This window comes from Macaca thibetana, chromosome 1, assembly GCF_024542745.1.
Source record: "Macaca thibetana thibetana isolate TM-01 chromosome 1, ASM2454274v1, whole genome shotgun sequence".
Classification (NCBI taxonomy): domain Eukaryota; kingdom Metazoa; phylum Chordata; class Mammalia; order Primates; family Cercopithecidae; genus Macaca; species Macaca thibetana.
Genome location: NC_065578.1, coordinates 145,022,611 through 145,030,609, shown reverse-complemented (window position 1 = coordinate 145,030,609; position 7,999 = coordinate 145,022,611). Strand labels below are relative to the sequence as shown.

General features: G+C 36.8%; 1 non-coding gene across 1 annotated transcript; it reads left to right on the top strand.

The window, feature by feature from the left end:
• The first annotated feature begins 4,663 nt into the window (after positions 1–4,663).
• On the top strand, positions 4,664–4,826 carry LOC126944259 (U1 spliceosomal RNA). Its single transcript, XR_007721989.1, has one exon. It is a non-coding gene; the product is annotated as a U1 spliceosomal RNA (small nuclear RNA).
• Positions 4,827–7,999: the final 3,173 nt, after the last annotated feature.

Genomic DNA, 7,999 nt, shown 5'->3' with positions numbered 1-7,999 from the left:
CTTGATACTGATGTAATTTGAATTCTTTAATCACTAGTTATATTGAATTATTTTTCTTAAATAATTTTTGTGTGATAAAGTAGTATAAGCTCATCAGGAAAATGTCAAAATGGAAACGTATAAATAAAAATCATTTGTAACTGCATAACTAAGAGATATATTTCCCATTAATAATATTTTACTTTTTATGATTTAAATCTTATTCCGATGAGAATTTATATGTATTTTACATAAACGGATCATATAGTATATATAATTTAGAAGTCTGCTTTTTATTGACAGCATTATTCTTATTCTTAAAAAAACTGAAAATATAACTTTCCAACACAACTATTTGAAAATAGTTACATTATTTCCTATGCATTGAATGTAAATAATTTATATCTTACCATCTTTTTAAACATCTAGTTATAATTTTTGTTATAAATATCATATTGTATTATTATTTAATTAGCAGCTATTTATTACAAATAAAGTTGAATTTCAAAATGCTTCCACTGTACTTTTGCACTATAGATTGCCAGTTTATATCCTATCTCTCATTTTCTAACTGAAATTAATGTCTCTTATTTATAACAGCTGTTATAGATTTTAAATATATTAATCCATTATCAGTCAGATTTATTACATATAATTTTCACATTTTAGTTGTTTGACTTAAATTTTCATTTGTTCTACATCCAAAACTTCTAAATTTTTATTTGGTCAAATTTATCCATGCTATCCTTTGAAACTCTGTTTATTGTCCGTATGCATTTTTAAAAAGTGTTTTGTTTTCTAATCCAGATAAATATTCAACTATGTGTTCTTCTATTTTTTGTTTCATTTTGATTTTTAGTGCTTTTATGTCTACATTGAACTATTAAATTTATGCAGAACTTGTTTTAGCGCATGGTGTAGGAAGATGGGCTAACTTTTCTCCAAATAACCCACTTCCCAGGTTTTCCTTTTTAATTTGAGAACGTTTCTTTTATACAGAGAAGTCATTATATGCGATGAAACTCATACGTGGTGAAAATTCCATATATACAGGATTTTCCAGGGTAATCTTAACTGTACATGGCTTTCACCATATATAGTAAAAAAAACCTCTTATATAGCACCCTGAATATACAATATATAGTCTCTATAAATTCAACACAGCCGTCATCTTCTCCAGTGTTGGAACAATGGATATTTTTTAATGTACAGCGTGATGTGAACAAGTTAGCATGGGTTAGTGTTTTTGTTTGTTCATTTGTTTGTTTTGTTTTGTTTTGTTTTTTTGAGATGGAGTCTTGCTCTGTCGCCCAGGCTGGAGTGCAGTGGCGCGATCTCGGCTCACTGCAAGCTCCACCTCCCGGGTTCATGCCATTCTCCTGCCTCAGCCTCCTGAGTAGCTGGGACTACAGGCGCCCGCCACCACGCCCGGCTAATCTTTTGTATTTTTAGTAGAGACGGGGTTTCACCGTGTTAGCCAGGATGGTCTCGATCGCCTGACCTCATGATCCGCCCGCCTCGGCCTCCCGAAGTGCTGGGATTACAGGCATGAGCCACCGCCCCGGGCCAGGTTAGTGTTTTTTGAGCTCTAGAATAATACTCAACATAAGAGTTCCACACCATGGGAAGCTCAAAGGAGCTGATATTGAAGAAACATGAGGTTTCTATGTCTCTTTCACACTTGTTCACTCTGGGGCATGTGGTGAAAGAATGCAATGGCGGACACTGCAGATTCACCAGTTCTACTTAGGTCCTATGTGCTCTCCAGCTCAGTCTAAGTGTTCCTCTGTTTCTCTCGTTCCTTTAACATAAGTTGAAGATGTGTATGTTGTGACACTACCGTATCTTCTCAGAAACCTCTTGAGACCCTCTAGCTGTGAGGTGAGCTGACACTTCACAGTATCACACTTCCCTGCGTTCTCGTGCTGTTCCTGAGCCGGATCTCAGGCTCAGTCCTCAAAAGTGAGTCCTGGTGGTCTCTAAAAGTATTCTCCAAGCCATGGAGTTGCATCCTAAAATCCGTCACTTCCCTGAGTGTCATATTAAATATCTGAAAAGCACTCTTCAATGGAAATAGGATTCAAGCCACATATTAATTTTTAATTTCCTAGTATCCACATTTAAAAAGGTAAAAAGAAACATGTAAAATTAATTTTAATAATAGATCTTATTCAATCCAATAGCTCAATCATTTCAAAATGTAATCAATGTGAACATTATTGAAACATTTTACATCCTTTTTAAAATACTAAGCCTTAAAATCTGGTTTTTATTTGACTCTTGCAGCACATCTCAGTCTGAACTAAGGATTTTGTAAGTGCTCAGTAGCCACATGCAGGTAGTGGCTACTATATTGAACAGTGCAGATCTAGAGGACTTGCTAACAATCTTAAATTCATCATTAAATTCAAAAGTGTCTGTGTGCTTTATGTAAGTGTTCTGGATATCCTGTATTTTCCAAACAAGGTTAGAGAACTAACACCTCAATGATCCCATGCTACACCATTTAAAAAGTAAGTCATAGTTATTATTTCTTATAGCTTCTTATTTCTTTTACTTCTCTTCTCTCCTGTGTCATTTCTTTTCTCTACAATCATATCCTTCAAATTCTGTTTTCCAGAGAGCCTATCACTCTGTGTTGGGCACAGGCAACCCTAGATCAGGGGAAATGGATGAGATGCTGAGATCCCAGGTAGAAAGCTCTCAATAAAAAACAAGAGTCAGAAACATTAAAACTTTTTTCCTTTCCTCAATGGCTTCAAATCTATTCCCATCCCACCCCAACATGTCTCCCTTTCCCCAGTTCCAATAGGATGAAAGATTTAATTTTATTTTTAATTAATATATATGTGAAAAAATCTGCATTTTCTGATTGCTGCTTATTTTAGGGTTGTAAGCATTAGTAAATAATATATACCTTCAGTGGTGGCCTGGTTTTTTAAAAGAAGCATGCAAATGTGGCTTTTGCTGGCATTGTTTAAAAACGAATAGAATGCTCTCAGTAAACTTTTACATTACTCTGCAACATGTTTTGTTAGAAAAGCCTGTCGTAGTATCTAAAATTGTGTAAATCATCAGTTTTTAATCTGGCAGGAAGTAGATAGTGGCCCATTAAACTTTCGTAATTAAATTTTCCCTGTACTCCCCCATAGAACCATTATCTGAGTTTTCTAATTGACACAAGAGGAGGGAGTCAATTCAGATTGATGGGATCTAGAGCCATCCCCTTTCATTTTAATGACCTTTAATAAACTTTTATTACTATTGATATTGATAATTATAATACACCCTTTAATTCTGCAATGTGATTCTAAGGACCTTTTCAAAAATTGCAAAATTCACCTTTAAAGCTAGAGTAGGCAGAATTATTATATTCCTAGAGGCTGCGCATTTAACAGAGTGACTTTAAGTCAGCCGAAGAGTAGATAGGCATTGAGTCAATGGCCTTTCCTTTACTTGAGCCATAGTGCTGGACCTCTGTCTTTACACAGCCTCCACATTCCACAGGACAGCTCTCGCGAGCATGGCAGTTGGGCCAAGTTGGGAGGTGGTTTTTGAGAAATAATAGGTGGAGCCTACTAAATTTGTTTTGTTTACAATTGGAAAGGCATTGAGACCAGGAGGCCAGATGCCCAGGAGGATAAGTCATTAGGCAAGCAGGCTGGTTTCCCAGACTGTTTTCAGGAGATCTTGCCAGAGTGTTACATAATTCTACATCCTATCAGAGCTACCATTCCTATCATTGGAATTGATATTTCCAGGTGAGAAAATAAATTTCCCAACCTAAGCACATAAGCACTGGGAAGAACATTTCTATTTTTACTTTTAATTTCCTTCAGAAATTGGGGTACTAAGAAGATAAGTTACCAAGGTCATGTATATAGTAAATGATGGAGCTAGAATTTAGTTTATGCTATTACTCATCAAGTTATGCTGTCTTTAAAATGGCAATGGGTACCCCATGTTGGATTTCTAGTGCCTTGGTTAATGAAATAGTAAGTTGGAAAAATATGAGATCTACCAAACTCAGAGTGTTTAGGAGATAATTAATGGTATGGTTTCATAATCCCTTTATTGATCTAATGGGAAATAAAATACTTTATTTCATAGAAATGTTGTGAGGATTAGATAAGATATAAAACATGTTTAGCATATGGTCTAGTTCCATAAATGTTACATTTCATCTTATTATAAATATTGTTTCCATAGTATCTTACCTATTATTATTTTCAAAGTTCAGATGTTTGGTGCTTTGACATCTCAACATATGAACAAAAAAGTATGTATTAAAAATTGAAGTCTATATGCTCTTAATTATAGAGCTGCTTAAAGAAGACAAAAATAGAAGTCTAGGGGCTGGGCACAGGGGCTCACACCTGTAATTCCAGCACTTTGGGAGGTTGAGGTGGGAGGATCTCTAGAGCCCAGGAGTTCAAGACCAGCCTGGGCCACATACTGAGATCTCATCTCTACTAAAAAAAAGTTTAAAAATTAGCCAGATGTGGTAGCACACACCTGTAGTCCCAGCTAATCGGGTGGCTGAATTGGGAAGATCACTTGAGCACAGGATGTCAAGGCTGCAGTGACCTATGATCATGCCACTACACTCCAGTCTGGGTGACAGAGCGAGACCCTGTCTGTAAAATATATAAATAAATAAATAACAAAAACACATAAAAATCTAATACTTACCTGTCAGGGGACATACTATGATTCCAAAGGTGGTTTTTCCAGGGCTAAGCTCATCCACTGCACTCCAGGTATGCTGACCCTTGCGATTTCCCCAAATGCTGGAAACTTGACTGCATGATTTGTGGTAGTAGAGCCCATGTTCATGTTTACCCCTGAAAAAAAAAGTTTTAATTTAAAAAAATATTTTAATAAAATAAAATAAGTCTAGACTTACCTGAGAAGACATAGCAAGGACCCATTTGAGATAACAAATATAAGATATGATCACTGAATTCAAATATGTTTACAATCTACCTGTTACAGTAATCTAAGGATGAGGCTTGTACAACTTGCTCTTATATAATAGCAGAAAAAACACAGGAGAAAGGAAAAATCAGACAAACTTTTTCTTTTTTGAGACAGAATTTTGCTCTTGTCACCCAGGCTGGAGTGCAGTGGCATGATCTTGGCTCACCACAACCTCTGCCTCCTGGGTTCAAGTGATTCTCCTGCCTCAGCCTCCCAAGTAGCTGGGATTACAGGCATGTGCCACCACACCTGGCTAATTTTGTAGTTTTTTAGTAGAGACAGGGTTTCTCCCTGTTGGTCAGGCTGGTCTCGAAATCTGGACCTCAGGCGATCTGCCCACTTCAGCCTCCCATAGTGTTGGGATTACAGGCGTGAGCCACCACACCTGGCCCGGAAAGACTTTTAAACAACAATAATCACCATTTATAGTTCTTTCTGAATTTAACTTTCCAAAGGAAAAGACATGTTTTAAAATACTTGTTGGGGAGAAGTTCCATTTCATGACATTGGAGTACCTGAAATCAAACATACCCTCCTATTGAAATAACTAAGAAATGGGGAGGCAGAATATATGAGGCAGTGGTTTTTGGATAGCACAGAACTAGGATCCACTATAGAAGGGAAGTAAATGAAGTGAGCCATGTAACTGCCATATCTTTCTGTCTGGGAGCACTTTCCAGATTGCAGTGCAGTAAGGAGATCCCCCAGAATGCCTGGTTCTCTCACTGAGTTGAGTAGACACAGATCAGAGTTTGGGAAGATTGAGGTGGCTAGAAAGAAGAGAGCTGTGTGGGGAAAGGGCTCCAAAAATATTGACGCAGATCCCGTGACTCTATTGTTGAGTACTAAATTATATATGAATAAGGTAAACGTCCATGAGGTCAGCAAAACAGCTCAAGAGTTGAGGGGCTGAAAGATACCTTCACTGAAGGCCCCAAGTAGTTACACTTTCATAGTGATGCTAAGCTGGCCTTAGAATAAAGGAAGCTCTGGATCAGTGATCAGCAAAGCATGGTGCCTGGGCCAAATCCGGTTGATGACCTGTTTTTGTTAGACCCATCAGATAAGAATGGGCTTCACACTTTGACAAGGTTGTATTTAAAAAAAAAAAAAAAAAAGGAGGAGGAGAAAGTTATGCAATAAAGATTGGGTGTTATCTAGAAAGCTTAACTTAACATTTACTACCTGGCTCTTTATAGAAAAAGTTTACTGACGTGCCTTAAAAAGTCTAAAAATAATTCTTGAAATAATCAAACTGATTCTCAGTTCACTTAACTTCCTGCCAAAGTCTAATACTTTAAATAAATAAAATAAAATCTGGCACTTAACAGGGTACAATTCAAAATCCCTAGGACCTAATAAAAATTATTAGACATGCAAATAAGCAGGAAAATGTTATTCATAATCAGAAAAAAATGACTCAATAGAAAACTCAGAAATGACAGGTGATGGAACGTGCAGACAAGGACTTTAAACAGAGGTTGTAAATATGCTCAAGGATTTAAAAGAGAACATAAATATAATAAAGAGAGAAATAAAGAATATATTAATGACACAAACTGAGCTTTTAGAGATACAAAACACAATCTCCCAAATGAGAAATTTACTATATGGGACTTAATTCTGCAGCAGAAGGCCAGGTGCAGTGACTCATGCCTATAATCCCAGCATTTTGGTAGGCCAAGGCAGGTGGATCACTCGAGGTTAGGAATTTGAGACCAGCCTGGTCAACATAGTGAAACTCTGTCTCCACTAAAGGTACAAACATTGACTAGGTATGCCGGCACTCGCCTGTGGTCCCCGCTACTTGGGAGGCTGAGGTAGCAGAATTGCTTGAGCCTGGGAGGTGGAGGAGGTTGCAGTGAGCTGAGATTGCACCACTGTACCACTCCAGCCTGGGCAACAGAGAAAGACTCTGTCTCAAAAAAAAAAAAAAAAAAAAAAAAAAATCTGCAAAAGATTGGTAAACTTGTAAACAGAGTTTCAGTGACTATAGGACAAGGTGAATTAACATCTGAGTAACTAGAATCCCAAAAAAGAAGGATGGAGAGGAAAATAATAGGAAAAGAAATAATGGTCAAAACATTACAAGTTTGATGAAAACTACAAAGCCCTAATCCAGAAAGCTCAATAAGCCCCAAGCAGGATAAACACAAAGAAATCACACCAAGATAAATCGTAAACAAAAATTTGTGGTAAAGAAAAGACATTGACATAGAAAAGTAGCCTATTGGCTGGGCACAGTGGCTCAAGTCTGTAATCTCATCACTTTTGAGGCTGAGGAGGGTAGATCACGAGGTCAGGAGTTCAAGACCAGCCTGGCCAAGATAGGGAAACCCCATCTCTACTAAAAATACAAAAATTAGCCAGGCGTGGTGGTGGGTGTCTGTAATCCCAGCTACTCGGGAGGCTGAGGCAGGGAGTTGCTTGAACCTGGAAGGCGGAGGTTGCAGTGAGCCAAGATGGCACCACCGCACTCCAGCCTGGCGACAGGGCAAGACTCCATCTCAAAAGAAAAGAAAAGAAAGAAAGGAAGCCCATTACACAAACAACTAAAATAAAAATGAAAGTAAGCCTCTTGTCTCAAACTATGCTGCCATATTCTAAAAGAAAAAATGTCAACCTAGAATTCTAGAATTATATATATATACATATATATATAAAACATCTATCAAAAATGAAGATCCATGCCAGTAATTAACATTTGGAATTTGAAATTTGCTAATAATAGTACCACTTATAATAGTACCAAAAATTAAATATATAGATATATACCTAACAAAATATGTACAAAATATGTACAAAATCTATAAGCAGAAAACAACAAACTTTGATTAAAGAGCTCAAAGAAGATCCAAATAAGTGAGGAGACAATTCTGTGATTCATAGATTGGTAGACTCAATATTTTTAAGATATCAACTCTGCCCAAAATGACCTGTAGGTCCAATGCAATACCAATCAAAATCCCAGTGAGATATTTTTTAGATATCAATAAAATTATCATAACATCTATAAGAAAAGGCACAAGATGTAAAATAG